This window comes from Passer montanus, unplaced genomic scaffold, assembly GCF_014805655.1.
Source record: "Passer montanus isolate IOZ18808 unplaced genomic scaffold, ASM1480565v1 scaffold10, whole genome shotgun sequence".
Taxonomy (NCBI): domain Eukaryota; kingdom Metazoa; phylum Chordata; class Aves; order Passeriformes; family Passeridae; genus Passer; species Passer montanus.
In genome coordinates, this window is record NW_024356505.1 from 16,595,016 (window position 1) to 16,616,769 (window position 21,754).

Consider the following 21,754-nt stretch of genomic DNA (forward strand, 5'->3'; position numbering starts at 1 on the left):
TAGTATTCTCCATAAACTGATTTTGTACTTAGAATAGAATTTTCAAGAAATCAGTCTGTCAACATAATATGGTCTTGTTATTGCAATACTTTAGCTTGTAAACAACTTCTCTACTTATTCCCTATTTTAGATTGACTGAATTATGTACATAATGTCACATTTATGATTAACACTGAGCTATTTACCCAGGGACTTAACCTCTGTTGGAAAGCTACAGACACTTAAAATTCAAAATCACATTTAGAAAGCTACAGAAATTCCTATGTCTTCTAAAAGTGGGACTGAAGTAATTTATCAGCTGTAATACAATGAAAGCAAGGAAAAAAAACCACCAAAAATCACCTGTAAGTCATTATTTCAGTATTTACTGAATAGGTTCAGTTTAGTACTTAAAAATAGAAAATCCTGATATCTAGGGATTGAATTTCATTTTGGCCTTATCAAGGGCAAATCAGAAGTCAGAAGTCACTCAGAAGTTGGAAGAAAGCAACAGAGCAGAGGATGAAGATTTTCAATAACTGCCAGCAGCATGTGCACTACAGGAGAGATCAGGGTCCTGACCAAGTGTTCACTGTATATTCAATTCTCAGCAGTTTTGAGAATACTTAGGCCACGTTTCTCTCCTCCACTTGAGGAATGAACTAAATACCCTCTACTCCTTAGAAGGGTAAGAGTGTGGAAAAATGTGTTCATTTACACTCAAAAAGTGTACTTCTTTCCTTTTCTCATCCACAAGTTCAAAAACTTCTATTTCTCTCAACTGCTTTTTTTTAAACCTTTGAAGCTTGGCAAAGAGACCAACACACTTAAGAAAAACACTAAAATGTTAAATCTGCTGTTTCAGAGGGCCATTTTGATTCTGATTAGAATTTCTTTAAATGCAAGTCCAAAACCTGTAGAAAATTAGTCAACATTATGCACCAGCAGAAAGCAGTTGGAGACCCCTCATTGCCAGCATCACAACCTTCTTAATTTATTTCAATCATGATATTTAGTAAGACATGTCAAGATATCTGTTTGAAACTTGCCCTCCTAATTTTGCAAAATCTGTATGCCTGAACACATAGAAGCCATGCATTAAACACAATCAAAAGTCCATTCCAAAGATGCATGTTTTCACCAGGAAAATGTTAGGGTGGAATAAAAGCACATCGCCCACCCCCTTCAAATCTCCCCTTAATAAAGGGCTAGCATTTAATCTGAGTTTACACTTGGATCTGAACGTTCCTAAACAGTGCAGTTCCACACAACTTAAAGAGTTACTTAGAACACAGTCTGGTTACAGACCTTGAAGTAAAACAAACTCCTTTGCTCACAGAGATTTAACCCTGTGTGTGCCAGATATTCCACCCTCTGACAGCCTATGAGCCAGCCTATTCACCTTGTAGGTGTTCACCATTCTTCCTTCCTTCAGTGTGCTACTGTGAATAATGAAAGCAGTAGTGATGCCCAACACTGATTTATGGGAGATAACTTTTGTGCATTTTATCCAATGACAAGATGATGCAAAAGACTAAAATATACCTTGGCAATGGGCTCAATGCTTCTTTAAGCCAAATTTCCTGACTACTGGGTTACAGAAGCAGATATATTTTCACTCCATTCCTGTGGCCTAATACATCATTGATTATCTTCTGCAGAGAAGGGATTTGAACATACGATTTAATCTCTAGCATTTTCTCTAAAAAAAAAATGGCATCAATATGTTACCAATGTCTGATTAAAAGAAAGGTAGGAGCTTTACTTGACTACTTTATTTTCAAGAGCAAAGCACAGATACTCCCTTTCAAGGAAAGGTTTCTGATGCTTTTGGTCCTTATTTACCATTGCCTTAGAAAGGCAGAATTTGACATGCAACACTGTCAAATTGCCATAAAACTTTAATCTTAATACCCCCCTACCTATCCCTCTACTCTGCCCCCCCATTCCCTACCCTCTCACCTGTTCCTAAAATACATGGAAGGCCCCAGACAGCAGATTCCTTATTCTTAGGCCCAGGTGGCATTACTGTAGCTGGTGCAGCTCATGTCTTGTTCATAGAGTAGGATAACATGGCAAGAACAGTCAGGTATAAACTGATACATGTATGCATAAGACTTCTGAAAAGGTTTCACTGGCTCACCTTTGTTCAGTTCACCCATCTTGAGTCAGCTCTGTCCAGGCTTACAGGTGATCCTTCCAGAACCATGTAAATCCTGAAATTAAGAAGTAGCAGTTTCTGTCTTTGTCCATTATTACTGCACTGTTTTACAGTATAAAAAGCAGAGCCTGGCTTTATCAGATTCTCTCCATTGCCTCTCATCCCTCTTTCAGAGTGGGAGTGAGAAAGGGAAAGACAGTAATTAAAAAAAACCAACCCCAGAAATCAAAAGCATAACATTTCCCACTGTTAACTTCATGAATTTAGATTTTGCCAAGCAGAAAAATACATACTAAACCACAGCCAACATCTATAATCTTAATTCTTGTTCTAACTTAATTTTGCTTTAAGGTTCTAACTGCAGGTGTTAGGGGTTTTTTTCCCCTCAGCAGTTTAAGACTGCATGCTTGTTGCATCAGACCAACTTTGCTGAGCTACTGAGTTCCATTACACACACACACAAAAGTACAGTATCACCTCATAAAACACTTCCAGGCTTCATCATCTGAGTAAAGATATGACAAGGCTGTTTATCAGTAGGTAATAAGACAGATAATTGAACTGTACAAGCTCTAATTGGTCTAATTCACTAACTGACCTCTCACCACTTGATTCACTAGTACAATTGAGCTCTGATAAAGCCTTTAATTGTAAATTGCACACAGCTGTGAGCTGCTTCTCACGCTGGCACAAAAACACTATCATCGACTGTTTCATCTCTGCGACCTGCTAATTTGGAGCATATGTAACTGTTTTTAATGCTGAAGGCTTGACATACCACAAACAGCAGATGTTGCAGCTGCCCCTGAGACGCTTTATTTAATTCAATTACGTCTTTTGGAGATATGTAAAAAAGCTAGGCGAGATGAGAGAGGGCAGGAGAATGTTAAAAATGGAGCCCCTGGTTGAGGCCCAGGTGGCTCGATAGGCAAATGATTGGGTGAATGTCTAAATGATCTTTTTAATTGAGTAGACTGACGGCTAATCAGGGTCATGAAGTGTTATCACACTGATGAGCTGAGTGGAGCCCTGGGCTGCTCTGCAATTAATGCTGCTTTTGTGAAAGGAGAAAAAAGGAAGATAATGTATACCATCTGGCAATTGTTTATGATAAAAGCAGCAGTTTGCTACAAATTCAAGTTAAATGCTATTCATAACATTATTTCTTCTGCTGCTGTGGAGGGCAAGGACATAGAGCCCAGGCCTTTGTCTGACTTTCTCATTCTCTTTCAACAAGCAAAACATTCATTTGCTTCCATGTGTGTTATTATTAATTACTTGCCTGCTTGCTAATGTATGGCCCAAATGATGCTCTCTTTGAAATGCCATGAATAAGTCCAGCAATCTAGATTTTGGATGCTTCATGCCAAAGCATCCAGTGAGATAAAAAAGAAGCTAAGGTCTCAACTTGTAGTTTAAAGCCGGAGAAAACAAGTTAGTTGTTTTGTCAGCAGTGGGGTGAGCACCCTGCCCCCTTCCCCTGCCCTGTTTCATTTTAAGGAGATTGAATCTTTGAAAGACACACTTAAAGGTTCAGAAAAGAAAGTATGGTTTTGATACAGAGGGGGAAACTGAACTTGATGAATGTCTATGTGAAGGAGTTTCACTAGGCCTAAGAAGGTTTGGCTTTACAAAAGAAAAAATGGTTCACCAGCAAGTCAGGGGTGTTTTGGGGACTTGGCTTTCTAGCAAAAGAAATAGACAGGTAATGGTGACAGCATAACACTGAGCTAAAAGCTCATCCCTGTAAGTAGAATATTATTCTACTACTAGGTAGAAGGACATGACAAGTGGGAAAAAAATAATCCTGCCAATTCTTCTTAGGTTTTAAACCAGCTGGGAGCTGAAAATAACACTGCTGGGGCCCTCCTTAAAGAGGACAACCAGCAGTCAAGTTAGGGAAAATTTAACAATATATCGTGTCACCTCTGACAAGAAGATGAAGCCTTGGCTTAAAACTTTGATATTAAGAGCTTATTTATTGCTTACAGATTAGTTCTGAAAATGAGGACGTTCCAATTCCTGGCTGTGTCACAAATATACTGCACATCCTTAAGAGAGTCACTTCACTTGTATGTGCTTTGTCTGACAGAGAATGTAACCTAATGTATTTTTAAACGAACACTCAGGTCAAAGTTGACCAAAATTAACAAATATCTGCTTTAACTCCTCCTTAAAACTTAAAAGGCTAGAAACAGATACTGTCCCTCTGCCAGAAAAGTTGGAAAGAATTGGACTTGGTAAAGTTTCTTTAATTCTTGGGATGCTGGAAGCATGTTTTGTGTATCAGTTCTATTATTGCACTTTATACATTTTTACCTTATGACTGGATTTAAGCATCACATATATCTTCAAAGCAGGATATTCCTGAACAGTATTCTAGTATAAGGAGGATTAGGCTCAAAAGCAAAGCACTAGCCTCAGTCTTAGATCTTAGAAGTTTTTGTCTTAACCCCTTGTTCGTTTTTCAGTTCTGTGGACTACAGGTGAATACACCAGTTATTACCTGTGATCACTTGTAATTTCTGTCCCTACTAACCACTGTGTACTGAAGATGAAATATCAGTCATGTTTACAGAGACCATCTGCTTGCAACCTGGAGAAGAGAAGGATATGGTGCTTTAAGGATTTCACTCAGCAATTCTCATGCTTAAACCATGCTTTGAGTCAAACTTCTAGCTGTGATTAACAGACCCATGCTATATATATACACTGCAAACACCTTAGCAATTTCCTACTTTCTCCCTACTCTTCCAGGTACTGCAACATTCAGAAGTGCCTGGGAGACTGTTTTCTCTTCCATGGGAAGTTTTACAGGATTCTTTAAGTTTTCTTGCTCTAAGCCAGGAGACAAGCAACAACAAATAAAATGCAGCAAAAGAAAACAAAAAAAAAACAAAACAAAAAAAAAACCAATAGTAAGAATTCAGGGGAAGGGAAGGGAAGGGAAGGGAATCAACAGCAACACATAGTCTGCAGGTGGACTCTGTCCCAAGGAAGCTGGGAGATGCTCAGCTATAGCTGACCTGGCTGATGTGGTACACAGCACGACCCCAAAGCAGTGTAGGCAGGAAGGAGCAGCAGTGCTGGTGCCACAGTGCAGTCCCTAGCACAGGTGAACCATGTTGGTCCAGGAGCAGGCTGACACAGCCACACTGCTTTGAAATTCTGCTTAGTCCATGCTGCTTTCTAGGCTGGCAGAGCTATGCTCCACTCTACATGTAGATATGCAAAAGACCTCCCTGAGCAATCCATTTAACTCTGAATTATGAATACAATTGAAATGGTTCTACAATACCTCATGAAATAAAGGCACATCAAATGCTCATCTGTCCCCAGGCTCAGCTCATGGATTTAAATACCCTAGATGAATAGTGGGTCAGTTCTTCTATTGCTGATCAGAAATCCTTGCCTTATTAAAACAGGTACATCTTGGAAAAAATGTTTCCATTTCAAGGAACAAGTGTATTCTGAGAAAAACATTCTTAAGAAATTTCCCAACTGTATCTCTTCAACAACAGCTGTTCACCAGGCTACTGTTTCATTATGGTAGTGAGAGATACAAAAGGGCATTTTTACCGAACAATTGAAGTAGACTATTACCTTACTTTATGTTTTATTAAGGGTAGAAAAACAAAATACTAAGGAAGAATGCTGTGATAAGAGTACCTTGTGAGTTGTGTTGGGAAGAAGTGCCTGCTGAGGGTGGTGTTTTGAGTTCAGGAAGTTATCAAATATTGTAGCAGGCTGCTGCTCTTGTTAAGAATATGGAGTTAGACAGAAATGTTGCTACTAACACCATGCTTAAGAAGACAGCTTAAAATAATACTCAAGATAGTCTTTGTGGCATTTTGAAATCATGGCATTAAGCTCTGAATTATGGATGAATGCTACTTTATTTTATTTTAATAAAAGTATCCTGCTTTTTCTCTCAGACTAGTATTAGACACAATAAAAAGTAACATTCTTTCCAAGATTTAATATGCTATTTGAGTTCTCTTCTGTGATCAGAGTTTCCTATTCTCTTTCTGATTTTTTAGCTACAAATTAATGTAAAATCTTCACACATAAAAAAGAATTTGCAGTGACACTTCTACTTATTTCTGGAAGAGTTTAGGACTCCTGTATTTTATGTACTTATAATGAGACAGCATATGAATTCTATTGTTTTAATTTCATTATGTTGTGACAGAATTTTTTTATTCAGGATGACTGGGACTACATGAACAGCTGAACTTTCATTTTGATGACTGGACCTAAAAACAGCATAATTTTTAGTGAACCAGGTAATTTGTTTCAACTCAAAAAAAAGAAAGAAAACATAAAGTAACTTTATGTTGGCAGTCTGAGAAGTCCTTTGGAAGTGTAAACCTGAATTAAAGACCTGAATCCAGGAATATTTGAATACTTTGTAGGACTATTCCAACAGAAGAGTTTAAGGGAGAACTATCTAAAAATATACTCTCCCAAATATTTGGTTCACAGTCTTATCTCCATGCAAATAAAGAGAAGGAAGAAATCCTCCTTCCTTTGTCTCAGCTCTGTGACAAATATTTGGACTATTGGACCCTAAAAACTTTTACCATAAAAAACCAAAAAGTACTTCCTCTTACTAGGAACAATATGACATTTTTATCTTACAAGTGAGCTTAACATGTTGTTCTGCCATGTAGACTCACCTGTACCACGCTACAAGTCTGTCTGTTGGAGAGGAGTGCAGAAATCTCTGGGCAATCACTATGCATTTTAGCAGTAAAATTATGAATACAGATTTTAGCATTTCATTGAAACATCAATAACCATTCAAGTAGCTCTTAATGTCCTTTCTCTGAAGTACCTTAAACTTTTATAAAAATCACAGGTTGGCACAATGACTTACAGACTCTTTGAAGTAAAATGGATCTGAAAATAATGCTGCTTTGCCTTCGGTTCAGAATTCAATATAGAGGCCATTCTCCTCCTTCCACAGAAATCTCATATTTTTTATATGGCTGGGAGAGAGACCAGGATATAATTTAAAACTCACAGAACTGTCCCATGTGTTCATAAAATCCACTGTTGCTGCTCAAGGACAGGAGAAAAAAAATCTTTTGGGAATGATTGCTCTTTCAGTACCAGTGTTACCAACAGCCTGATTTTCCTCACCAGTGGTTTAGCCAGAATTTGAATCCTAAAATTACTCCTGCGTTAGGCCATAGGCAGTGCCAGAGCATTACAAGAGCAAGGCATTTCAGCTCCATCATAATTTTACCCAGGGGACTGAATTCCAGAGGCACAGCAATACATGTGTGAAAACCTGCTAAATACAATATCTTCCCTAGATAAAACCACAGGCAGAGAAACATAAGATAGGCATACACTGCTATCCCTCTGAGCATAATAAGATTTTTGCTATGCTTTTTTTTCCCAAATTTACCTTGAAATAAGAGCATTCAAAGTGAATAGTTATGCTAAATGGTGAGGAAATCTTTTGCGAAGTGTTTTAATTCATCTAACTTCTGTGAATAATATACTGGAAATGCCTCTGTCTCTCTGTTTAGTGTAAATACCTAAATTTAGCCTACATTAGGTTTCTAACAAGGATGTTATTCAGAACAACTACATTAGATTACATAAATACTTCCTATGGGGTCAAAATCCAAAAGACAACTTTAAAAAACCTTGGTTGCTGAGACTTCATCAAATGAATTTTAATTAGGTGGAGTAAGGCAAATTATGTTTTGCAATGCAGTGTACAATCCCAAAATAAATCAGTGAATGAAAATATCCAAATGCAAACACAGGTTGATATAAGTCAGAACATCCTAATTGCTCTTGGAAACAGGAGTCTCATAAAGTACACATAAACTGTGTCATCTTGACAAAGAGCATCCCGGATCCTGGAGTTTTCTACTGAGTTTGTTTTAAGTTTATGCTAAAATAAAAAGGAACTATTTTTAAGAGCACAACAGACAGTTAGATGTTGAACTCCAGGCAAAGTCAACACCTGAGACAGTATATTATGCTAAAATCTTGGGAAGATTCCCAAAGCCTCTAAAAAGAGATAGGCAGAATTCAACCACAGATAGCTAAGTGCAGTTTTGCAACCCATGTAAGACAATTCAAGATTGTTCTTCTGCCAAAAAGGCTATTCCTGAATTCCCACCACCTCACGACCATATATTTTATTGCATCTTTCTTGAACTGGAATGAAGAAAAGCACAAAGTTTTTACCTTTTTTGTAGGATTATTTTCCCCTTTGTCTGAGGTAAAGAAAAGAATGAGTATGTGGAGGAAGGCACGGGCATTGTAACATTAAATTAATGGTAAAGCTGAAGAGAGCAAACAGAAGGCGCAAATTGTAGTGACAGCTTCCATTTAGAGATCAAAATTGGTATGCCTAGTTCCCTCTTCAGAGGTACTATTAAGTATATGTTAGATACACAAATTAGATACTAAGCAAACATAGTATGTATTAAATATACTTGAAGCTTTCTAGCTATTTTAAGACAATACAGACACAACCACATAAATACTTGGAATTTAATCCTTAGAAATCCATGTTCTCAACACTGACATATGGCATTTGCTAAAATTCAAAGCAAATGTGTTTTCCAAATCATTTAGACCCAAACCAAAGAAGAAAAACAAACCCCCCCCCCCCAGTTGTCAAAATTTTTTTTCTTTTGATTTTTTACCCTGTTCTGCAAGGCATGACAATACTCAGGTGTACTATCTTACAAGACATCTCTCTCATAAGAATATAAATATAGTTGAAAAATATGTCCTCATTATTTTCAAAACAAGCATAGTAATTTTCAGTTCAAACTGTCCCAATTTTTTTTCTTTTAATAATAATTTTAAAGGCATATTTTAAAGAAAAAAAAAGAAAAAAAAAAACAAAACCAAAACAAAACAAAAAAACAAGCCAAATAAATATTTTTAAATAGTGGTTTTTTAACTCCAAACAACATTTTTGCTCCCTCACACTTTTCACTCAGAACTGCATGTTCACCAGACCAAAAGAACAACCTCTTTTTCCACAAAAATTCAGCCCAAGGATATTTGCATAAAATAGAGTATTTCAAACAGTGAACCACAGTTCAGACAGTTCAGTGACAGACTGAGAAAATTAGGACTGTTCAGCCTGGAGATCAGAAGGTTGCACAGAGACCTCATAGCAACCTCCCAGTATCTGAAGGGGAAGCCAGAAGAGGACTCTTCTCCAGGAGCTGTAGTGATAGGACAAGGAGTAATGGGTACAAACTGAAAGAGTGAAAATTTAGGTATTTAGGAATATTTAACAGACATTTATAAGAATAATTTAGCTATTAGGAAGAAATTCTTTATGAGAGGGTCCTGAGGCACTAGAAAAGGTTGCCCAGAGAGGTTATGAATGCTCCAGCCCTGGCAGTGCTCAAAGCCAGGCTGGATAAGCCATGGCCAGCCTAGTCTAGTGGGAAGTGTCCCTGCCCATGGCAGGTGGATATTAGGACCAGATGAACTTTAAGGTGCCTTAACATTCTATGAATCTATAATTCTATGATTCTAAAAAAGCCACCAAATTTTATGTAATTTTATTAATAAAATAAATGGCCACAAGTCTTCCTTCCCTGAAGAAAGTGTGTATGTTTAACGTGACTGCTGTTTCAAGGGCTTCTCTTCTTTCTAATTTTAAACCTAAAACTCCATTTGACTTATCTTAGATGCAGCTCAGTTAAAGATAACTTTCTTATAACTTACTAGACAGCCTAGGAAATTTTTATTAATAATGACTAGGAATTAAATTTTAATGTTAAAACCATTACAGTGTATAAATATAGTGTATTCACTGCTAACAAAATTGCAATGTAGTTCTTATAAGCAACTTATATTTTCAGAAAGAAGTGGGAAGAAAGTAAAAAAAAGCTTGTTTCTAGTTTATCATGGTGAAACTGATCCCCAGTGATATCTGTTCTCTTTCCAGAAAGGCAGACATTGGATTACAGCACTGGAGCAGAATCAACCCAATCTGATGCTCCTTAATAAATGAGTATAATAAAGATCTCTGGGAATACAGTTTTCATAATTCACTTCCAGAAGGGACATTGCTGGAGATTACAGTGCTGAAGGTGAGGTTCAGCAGCACCCACTGTGCATATACCAATATTTGCAGCGGGGGAACCAAGCCCAGATCATGTTCTTGTACTGTGGTATTTCTTGGCCAGAAGAAACCACAAAATACCCACACTCACATATGGATTTGTTTCCAGACCACAGAAGTTTAGATAACATTTAAAAAATACTTTGAAGGAAAACAAGTGAATTTCTAATGATAAACAACTTCTGTGAGACTCTCTATATTTATACTACTCAGTTCCATGCAGAGCTAACAACAAAGGGCTTGAACAGTCTGCAGTGTTCCACGGTCTACCATCCTGCAAAGGTCACAGTGGGAACACAGCTCTGCTCTGTGCCTCCATCAGCTTAGCAAGGTTTTGGCTGGCCTCCCTCCCTCTGCCCTTAGTCACCCTGCAGTCTGGGGATGCATGATCTGGATGGAGAGAGATTGAGCTCATGCTAATGAACCCTGCTTATCATGCAGCCCTTATGCCTAATTCATCAGGCACTTTGGAGAGCCATCAACTCATCAGCAGCCACACGGTGAATGTTTTAGGTCAAGGCTGGTGTATGTTCTCTTTTGGTGCACCACTGTGGTTAAAGAGACTGAGTAGATAAGTATATGTGGATAGATGAGATGTTACCAACACCTCTCCTTACTTACTCACTGCTTACTGGACTCTTTTTGCAATATTAACAAAATTAAAGTAAAACAAAGATAAAACAAAAAAAAAAAAAAACCAAACAAAAACAACAAAGAGGAAAATTTAATTCATTCCATGCCCTGAGTAATATATTTTAGAAAAAATATTATCTATCTATCTGTCTACCTATCTACCTATCTCTATCTATCTATCTATCTATTTCAATGCATTTAAGACCACGAGAGATATCCTGAAACTTTTCTTACTGTTCTGAAAGGCTTTGAGTCCACTATCATCATAAAGGTTTTGAGTCCACTATCATTGTGACTGCATATGCAGATATCCAATGCCTTCTACCTAGCCTATTCTTCTTTCTACCTGGTACCTGCCAGTTTGCTGTCTGCTATGCCTCCTCTGGATTTCTTTGTAAAGACTCTCACCATCAGCAGCAGGCTGAGGGTGCTGCCAGACACAGGTACACGTGTACATATAGACACAGAAAAAGAATAAATTTTCCTGCAGTTCTTCACTTACTGGCTTTAGACCTTGCACAGTGCTATAGTATAGTAGCCCTTGAATCTTCACATTCAATTTTGTAGGTTTACATTCTTCATTTGGTGGTGCAGTCTCTTTCCTCTCAGGAATAGAAAACTTTAGTGACTGTTCATTGGAAAAATAAAAGATGTTAAAGCACAAATGGACAATCTAATCTGACTGGGAGTGAAAACAACCTCTGCCTAGAAACAGAAATTAAAATTATACCAGTTGTATATCTTGCAGATTCTCCAATGACTCTTTGAACTACTACTCTTTGCAGTAAGAAACTTTGGATTTACATTTGGCTTTTGCAGCTCAACAAAAGTCTTATTTAAAAAAAGTGAGCAAAACCAGGCCAAAGTTCATAAAATAATATTCCTGTCTTGCAAGGAAAAGAACCATCCCCAGCCCTCACAATGCAACATGAACTTCACCTGTATGAATTGCATTAGGTGTTTGATTCTTTACTTTTCCCTGAAATGGTCATATTCCTTAGTAGACTAATATATCCTTTGTTGCTGTTGTGACATTCTAGCACAGTATGACCACAGCTTTTGTGGGGAGAAACTTAAGGATGCAAGCTTCTGTCAGGGTGCAGAGCAACATCTGATGTTCATACTTCAGCTCTTTAGCACTGATGGACAAGGGAAGGCTTGAGGTTAAAAATACTCTTAGCTTGCTGTCTCTCCTCAGTAAGAAAATGTATTTGTACAGTGCTTATCCTCAGATAGACAGGAGTTTTTGAACCTGCCAGTCCTGTTTGGGTATGAAAGGTAGTTACACATAACCATGTACATTGTGTGATTTATGATTTCCTATGTGAATATATTTATGATTTCCTATGTGAAAATATTTTAACACCTTTCTGGCCATGCAATAATTTCAAGATCTTAGTTTGCTAAAGCACCTAAAGACAATCTTACAGAGAATCAGATCCTACTGCTGAGCCATGATCCAACTTGGGTTTCTAAAGATGACACAAACAGAGATGTTCACTGTCCTTACAGAACTTCACTCAGGACCTTGGGGTCATGGTATCCAACCAGACCAGCCTATTTTTTTCAGTTATTGAGGAGTGGCTGACCTTTCACTGTGTCTGAAATCTACTGGGGAGGCATACAGATTGAATTTATAGCTTTGCAAAGTTTCCCTGAAGTCAGAGGAACAAGACCCTTTGGTTAGCTGTAGAAGTCTGAAATAAAAACCAAAAATACATACTCACAGTCCTTTAAAAACGAAAGATTCATAGTCCATTTTTCATTTTAAAGGGGTTTGGATTTAGGCCACTAAAAATCCAAGTGATTATCAAATGACTTTGTGTGCAAAATTAAATAACTGTTTTCTGTCAGATTTTAATTGGAATCCTTTTTATTGTTCAGCAGGACTTAGTAACTACTGATGCGTAAGAATTTTGTTTGTTGTCTTTGTTTCACTGCTGTTTTGTCTGTAGCTTGAAAACCTTGATCATAACTATAAATACAAGAATCTTCAGGAAGACGTTTCTGAAGAAGTACAAGAAGTACAAAAATATAAGGGCCTAAAAAGAAAATCTTTTACTAGGTTTATATCTCATAGGCCTCTCTTAATATGGTCTTTAAAACCTGAAATAACTTCATATAAATTTGTCTGCAGAACATCCAAGCAGAAGCAGAGCTGTTTGCAAAAGCTGAGGAAAAAGCATTTAAGTCTACTTGGCATCATATCAGTTCTTTACAAATCTATTACATGAAAAAAATCTTAGCTCCAGGGAGCTACACTATTGTACCTGAACTGGAAGGTCTGACCCAGATATGGATTGTACCTATTATGTAGAGACCATCAATTGACAAACATTTGAAAGTGTTCAGAGTACTAACACGAATAATATAAAAAAGAAATCCATTGCACGAAAACATATCATGAAACACCTGAGATACAACAAAGAAGCTAGTGCCTGTTCATTGTGAACAGACATTTTCAAGAGGTTTACAGTTTTTACTTTGTTTTATAAAAAGTTTAGTAGAATTTTAAAAGCCTCAAAAAACACCTGGCTTTCAGAAAGATGCTACTTTTAAAGAAAATGTAAAAAGTTACGCAATGCTTCTGGGCATGTGATCTGGGAATCTGAGTACCCACAGCACGCACCAGAATCTGGGGGAGAGGAACAGGGTTTCTTTACTCTTTTTAAGTGGTCAGTGATTCAGCTTGAGTGAGTTTCATACAATGATGCCCAGTGAAAACCAGACCTACAGGAAAATTGGACGATGTTAAGGAGGTCTTGGAGCTGTGGGCTAAGGAGGAAGAACCAATGTTTTCTTCTTTGACAATCAGAAATGGAAAATGAAGTTCAACCTGCAAGTGAAGTTGATTGAATTTTTTTTTACTCGTGTAAATAAGAAGTTCACATTACTATCAGAATCCACATGCCCTGATCCCAATGCCAAAATAAACCAGGTGATCTGTTTCATACATGGACCTATTGTTAGTGCTGCAGTCCTTGTGCCTACTTTGAACTTTGTGCATCAGCTAGGGTCATAGTAAAATGAAACATTCTTCTTTGTTTCTTTCAATTCAGGATGGAGCTAAAAAAATCAGAAGTATTTTCCATTGATTTCTGTAAGATTGTGTTTAACGTCTAAAACACCCCAGATTTTTTCTTGTGGTGTATAAAGAAACTCAAGGTTAAAAAACTACTCCTTTTTGATGATACTAGAGCTATTCTTAAAAATAAGAGATGAAAATTAAATTTCAGGAACAAAACACATCTGAATTTTCCCTTGTGTAGCATCCTTGTCTGCAGCTGAGAGCGGAGCAAGAGCTGTGTGCTTTCTATACGAGTGCAATATCAAGCACTACAAATGTTCAGCTTAGAACTGTCAAGCCACACATAAAATATTGATACCTCACATTGGCAGGGTTAATACAGTGTTATTTTAATTGCAAACACACTGTGGGTGATTAGTCAAACTTGGTGTGTCTTGAATTCTAAGATAAAAATGCCTTCTGGCTGGACCTCCTATGCAATTAGCACTATGACCTCATGTGCTCTTCTCTGTTATTAATATGATTGGTCTAATATGAGTATTAGACATCATTCATTAACCTGTTGTGAACCATCTTAAAAACCATCTCTGAATAATAGACTACATTCCTTTTTCTAAATCCATTTACAAGTAAGGAAAGTGAAAAGGATGAAGACGAGCTTTCTCCATTACATTGACTGGTACAGTGTTAAGCAATATGTACTGCATGAAATTATGAAAGAGCAAATTAAATAAGAGGGCATATCTGGCTTATTAGTAATGGATGATCAGGTGCTCATTCTGTTGAATTTCCACCCTGTTCAGAAGATGAATGCATGTGCCAGAACAGAAATATTTTAACAGACCCTGTCTGAAGATAAACCAAATCACATCTGGAAGTTCACTGTTTTGCCAGCTTGCTTTACACTGGGTTTGTTTATTTATTTATTTTTCTTCTCCTTTTTTGCCTACACATTATTTGTTAAAAAATTTGAGATTATTATTAACAGTAAATTAAAGAAAAAGAAAGGAAAGTATTTTGGAGCTTAAGTGCTCTCCTCTGTGCGAACAGGTATTCAGTTAAGAGAAATCAAGTACTCCACTGGCTTCAATGCAGTTATACATTTTACATTAGCTGAGGAAAAGACCCAGTAAAAGAACATTATCTACAATAAGCCAGATTGGATTGTTAACAGGAAATTATTATACATTAGAAAGGTTTCCTGTATCACTAATTTACCTGAGTATTGCTATTTTGCTCCTATGTGAAAGCCCAGCCATTTCCAATTTTTTATCCATCTCATATGCTTGGTATTGTCAGTGTTCCTGACATACGATGTGTGAGGCACCCCTTCTCTGGTCTGCAGAAAAGGTCACACCTGTGGCAAGATATGTGCCTAAAAAGGGTGTTGAGGTTTACTTTATCTGATGGGTAAGGCAAGCCCCATCAGAGAGGAAAAGATTTAAAACACTGCAAGAAGCAGAGGGTAAGATGAAGGATCTTGCCTGGCTCTGCACCTCACTAGGAAGCACACCTGGTTTTGTGAAACTCCACGTGCTCCTTTCTACTTGATGGGCAAGGGGTCAGCTCTGCTCTCTCTGCTGATGTGGTCCTAGAGCCTGGGGCCTGGGATACTGCCCTGCAAATATGTGAGGTGTAGGAATGACAGAAGCAGAAGGATTCTCTTAGAGGTCCAGCTCATAATGCCTGAGTCTTGGCAGGACATACAAGTGAAATAATCTTTAAAGAAGTCAGTGTCCATGTTTCATACTCTTTATTTCTTTAGAGTAGGATTCTGAGGACAAGTCCCCACTAACATAGGACTGAATTTTATATGTTTATAATAGGATTAAACCTTCCTCAGTGAGCATATAATTATTCTAGATATTCCTATTGGAAGGGATAAGAGACAGAAGATTTGCTGATTTTTCTCTCTGATGTCTAGCATGCTATTTCGTTAAGGTATCTTTTAAATCAAACTCCTGAATTACTTGAAGAAGAGGAGTTCAGTGATTGGTTTTGACAAGTGGCCATGAAATACTTGTTAAAGAACTGTGTGTTGTTATCAAATTAGTATTGTGCTGTTTTCACTGAGATTTCCAGGGCCTCTTAGAAAGCCATACCTAATGCTTAAATTAAACATTGAATCATATGACTTCAGCAGAAGTCAGCTACTAATAACATAATTCTTACTGATCTGCTAACAACCTGGAGATCACTTCAATTGTTAAGAATTCTAGCAGTACCAAAATTATCACTGTGTTGAATTATTAATGGTTTGTATCAAAGAATGAGCTTAAATTGCTTTGGTCTTGTGTAAAAATTCTTCTGATCTTTGGCAATCATTATTTATTTACAGCTCCCATACGTTCTCCCTCTTTCACAAAGAAATAGGGTTTCTTAAGTACAGCCAGGAGGCACTGAATTTTCATATGTAGTACTGTCTCTCAGTTAGAAAGACAGGGAAGAACTGCTGGCTTGAAGGTTCAGCAGGCAGCTTTTCCGTGTGAAAGGCAGGTTATCTAAACATTTTTTTCCCCTGAGAGAGATATTCATAATATTTATTCTAAAATACAAATATTAGGGCTCTTTGCTACATGTGAATTATCCTTAGGTATAGTAAATACAGTTCAGGTTAAAATAATATCAGGGCATAGCAACAGCTAGTGTTTACATTTATAAAAAGTACATGTGGAGATTATTGCAGGAAAGTGTTCCTGAATTTATTTAAAAGCCCCCTTTTTAGTTGGATAAAGAATACTTTAACATTTAGACTTGAACCCAAGTTGGCTGTAACTCTAAATGTGGCTTCTATAGAGTATCTCCCTGTTTAATGTGGACATTTTCCCCTAAGTTGGTTCATTTTGCAGAAGGCAGATTAATACCAAATGTCCTGATTTATAAATTACACAGGACTGGATATTTAATTTTTTTCTTTAAATTCAGCTTCAATCTATCAACTAACGTCTTGACAATCCTTTAGAGTCAAAGAGAGATAGGATCACCCATTTGTCACTATTACTTGTCTGTGTCAGACATATAATCACTTGAATCATCTGGTCAGATACAATGAAAATGGAACAGAGAAATAAAAGCCATATTTGAGATACCATTGCAGTTTGTATTTAAATCTTAAAACTGCAACACAATTTCAAATGGTGCATGACATGGCTTTAAAGAGAAAGTTATACAGAATAAATCCCTAAACTTTTGTTTATGAAAATAATTGATGCCATTCGTTGCTTTGAACTGATGTTCTGTTGATAATCTGTTAACTTTCACAACATATACATAGAATTGATTTTCTTCAGAAACAGGATATAACAAATGTTCCAAACAAAATGCCTTTCAAGTTTTCATACAGCAGTTCTCAATTCTGTTAGCTTTTATTTAAAACTGCTTCTACATGAGCAAATTAAAGGAATATGGTTTTTAATTGCTATTCCTTTTGCTCTCTGGAAATGAAACTAGCTGTGAGTAGACTACAAATCCTCAAATAGTTTTATAAGGTTTAACTGAGGATGCACTCAGATTGTTAACAAGGTTTGATAGGTCCAGCACCATGGAAGGGAGAAGCATTAGGAGGCTCATCAGCTACTTAGTGTATGCTACTATCAGACCAGAACAATATAAAACAGCACCAGACTCATCCTTTTTCTAAAATGCTTATTCCTATATTAAAGTTCTATTTTCCCTCTATGGTAGATATTCCTACTGTGTTCCACACTCATACAGGAGGGCTGGTCCTAATTACAACCTCTATAGCAATGCCCCTGGCCTGCTAATTCTTACTCTGTAGAACTCTTTGGGAACAGATTTCAAATATGAACAACTGTTTGCTCTCTCTCTGAAGCAATCTTGCCTATGATAAGTCAGCCCTGAAAGGGTTCACCTGCTTCTTGGAGCAGAAATCCACTTCTCCAAATATATGTTCCACTGAATCACCAAATCCTGGCACAGACATACAGGAAAGGCACATCATTAACAGCAAAAGGCACTGCCTGCTGATAACTCCAGATAACCCATAGCATGCATCTCTATAACCTACTCTAACAGTGAAGTTCTTTCCAAAATGCTCAGTGCTAACCCAGTGTTATTACAACCAAAATAGCAGCAATTAAATTTCCATTGCAAAGAAAATATGAACAAAGCTGAACACTCTTGTAAAAAACCACACCGTTCAGATGGGGAAAGCAGCTTTGAATAGCTGAGAACTCTGTCAAATCAACATCAGTTCTCATCAGACCACTCCAAGGTACTTCTCTTTGCACTAACATAATACATTTCAATTTCTGTCACTATCAGTTTTTCATGCTTAGACAAACAATGCTACATGATTACTTTATATCTCTAAAGACTGATTTTTTTTCCCTCAAACTGTCCCAAATAAAATCTAGCTACACTACATATATCTGCTAAATGTATATAATAGTAAACACTAAATGTATATAATAGCAAAATTAAAACAAAGTGTTAAACAGAAAGTAAACAGCAAGGATGTAGGGAGATTACATCTAAAAATATCTCTAAGTTAAAGACTTCAGAATTTAAGAGTGAAAGCTCAGGGTTAGAATGGAAGCACTTTTGAAATGTTACCTGCAATGGTTATTGCACTGGTTCTACCATTCTCAATTGCAAACTCTCTTATACAATTCCCTATATTCAAGTTGCCATATATATACATTTAAATCCTTTTGTTTATATATGCAATAGATAAAAAGGTTTTGATTTTTTTAAAATTTTTACAGGACTGTAACCTTCATAAAGGTAGCTTCCTCAGATGCTGAAAGAAAATAGAACATCTCTGTCTATTAAAATATACAGATATGTTCAGAAATTTTTTTCCTTTGTTCCCAAGAAATACAATCTTTAATAGATGCTGTTATATGATTCCATGCAAAGAAGCATATTTTATTTTACAATATGCAAATATGCTGCATTTATCAAAAGCAATCCTCATCAAGTTTTCTTTCTTTTGGGAAAATTAAAACATATTTTGCAGCTAACTGTGCAATATTATTGCATCTAATATGATTTTAGCTACGGGAAACCAGTGAATCCAAGTTTAGGTGAAACACTTTGAAAAATGTCTCCTCTCATATTTAGTACAACACTGTTTAACAATCAAGGAAAGTACTCCTTTTAACTGAGAAAGAAATCAAATCTTCTCTGTCTTTTTGATTAGGATAACCCTGCTCACAGTTTTGATTAGAACAGCCCATACATTTGAGATATTGGATCAATTTCATACATGATAGATGTCTGGAAATCACTAAAACACATAAAACCCCCTCTAACTGGCATTGTGGGAAAAGTAATCATGATGCAACTCTCCACTCACCCAAAAAATGTTATAATCTTTCACAGTTTCTCAGATGTCACTTGTACAATCAATCTCTTGTAGGATGTTTTGCACTTGGATGGTGGTGAATTGTAGTGGACTGTCATTTCTAGCTGAAGTAAAAGTTGTCATTCTTTCTGAAACTCAAAGATAATTTGTTGTTGTTGTTTTAGATGTGTACACCAATATTTTACTATAAAATAACATATTCACATTGGCATACAAGAGACTATGTGAACTTAGTAAAGTATCCACGATAGCAAAGGAACTGACATGCAGATTATGGTAAGAAAATATTTTTAATCTCAAATCTTAGTTCTGTGAGCCAACCATCTTTATTTCTGCCAGTCTGAGAACAAATATTTCAAAACTGGTTCATATTATGTGCTTTATTCTGCCTCAATCATGACCAATTTATACCAGGCCAATTGTGGGAAAACTTTGCACTACATCTTTTTTAACCTTCCCTTTTGAGGATATCCTTTAAGGTTATCTTTGCATCATGGTGCATTTGCCATCACTGTATTACTGTCATCCCATTTTGCTGGAACCAGATTAGTTATCTGATGAGGTATCAATAAGTACAGTTTTGTATTCTTAGACTTTTTCTCTGGAGTGTAGGAACTGAGAGCATTTTTATTATTTTTCCTTAAACTGGTCCAGGTAGAGTACAATCAGCATTAAAATCTTATAATTTAGGAAAATTAGCGAACAAAATTTGCAACGTTTTATGAATAGATTAACAACACAGCAAGCAGAGTCCTGGAAACTCACCAAACACAAAGTCTTATTTTACCCCCAGATGTTTTTCTCCAGTGAATTTTTTTGTGCGTTAGTTCACAAGTGCACAGGAGTGCACTTGGATGCATTCAAATAGATATTCAGTAGTCACTGGTTATTTCTGATATGTAATAATCTCAATACAGAATGAGAGTATCAAATGGCTTCTGCATTAGAAGACTTACAACTGTCAGAATTTATCAAAGACCTATTACAGGAATGGATGTTGTCAAAGTCTGCTGCATATGGTCTTACAAACTTTTCCTGCTATTGTAATTTCTGTGGAAAAGTTTTATTCATCCATTAAATTAAATAAGCAGGAAGGAAGTTCAAAAAACCAGTCCATAACAGGACTTGCAAAATTAATAAGAAATTCCAGGAACCAAAACAAAATGATAAAAACAACCTAAGTAAAAAAAAAAAAAAATTATCCAAGCTTTTGATCATTCTTCAGCCATCCCTCTTGGGACTTGGCTTTACCAACACATCTCTCCAGAAGTTATACTGCAAGGCAATATAGAATTACATTTATGATGACAAAGTAAATTATTCAATAAAGAAATTCAGGTTCCAGTAATGCCTTTTTTCCTCCTAAATTTATGTAGCAGCATATATTTGCACATTGCTATTTATCAGTCTAGTGAGGTTTTTTTAGTATATGAGTGCCTCCTAATGAATAAATAACCAAAATCACACTAAGGTGATGGTATATCTTTCCTTCTACTTAGCAGTTGATTTTAACCTGCTCTTCCCTCATTCTGCATCTACCCAATTTTTCCACTCTCTTTCTAAAAAAAATCACTTATACATTCTTCTTACCCTCTTATTCTTAGTTTTAATTACTTTCCGGAGAACTGTAAAAAAGAAACCAGAAACAGCATTTTTCTTTCATCTTAAAAACAATAATTTTCCTTATGGTAAAAATTTCATATATCAATAGTCTTCTTGGACTGTTGCTGCCCTCCTCACAAGGTAGACTTTGCATTTTACTGAAATAGTTGAATATTCAGCTGTTCAAATAGAAACCAGAATCTAATGATCTCAGCACCCAAAAATGGAGAAGAATCAGTCTGAAACTAATGACTTGTCTCTTTTTTGGCAAGTTTTAAAACAATAATGCAAATATCTGTAAATTTAATTGAGAAAAATAACTATGTATTTTTTAAATTTTGTTATTATTTTATTTCAGAAACAACAATTCTTTCTTTTACCTCTCCTTAGATTCCAAGACTCTGGTCCTTGTTTCTAATTTAACCTAAAGGGAATGATGGAATCTCCTTTTTCTTGCCTGTTTCTCATTAGTAAATAGAGATACCTAAAACAAAAAAATGTAAAGGAAATAAAATTTCTTTTCACTGGAAAAGTTTTACTTAAAATATGGAATAAATTTTATTTGGAAATCAAAGAATGACTAATCTTATTTCTTATGATTTATTTTTTATAAAAGTTCAGCTTTTCCCCCCAGTTTTTCTACTGAATAAAGAAACAATACATTGCAGGAAAGTTTCTTAAAAGTCTTCTGGGTTCAGAAATGGCTTATTGCTAAGACTTATAGTGCAAGATAATAAACTTTTTTTTTTTTAATTTCAGCTTTTACCAGGTTGTAAAGCAGACAGATATATTCATATTGAGACTAAACTAAAAACATATTGGTTTCTTGACTCAGCATATAAGTTGAAGTCACAAAAACGTTATTTTAAAAATCACTTCTTGTTTTTCAGTGGGATTGTC

General features: G+C 36.2%; 1 long non-coding RNA gene across 1 annotated transcript; it reads right to left on the minus strand.

Moving 5' to 3' along the window:
- Window positions 1-4,646: 4,646 nt before the first annotated feature.
- Window positions 4,647-21,338, minus strand: LOC120503541. Its single transcript, XR_005627779.1, has 4 exons — window positions 21,235-21,338; window positions 19,244-19,380; window positions 7,020-7,131; window positions 4,647-4,736 (listed from the first exon to the last, which is right to left on the minus strand). It is a non-coding gene; the product is annotated as an uncharacterized LOC120503541 (long non-coding RNA).
- Window positions 21,339-21,754: the final 416 nt, after the last annotated feature.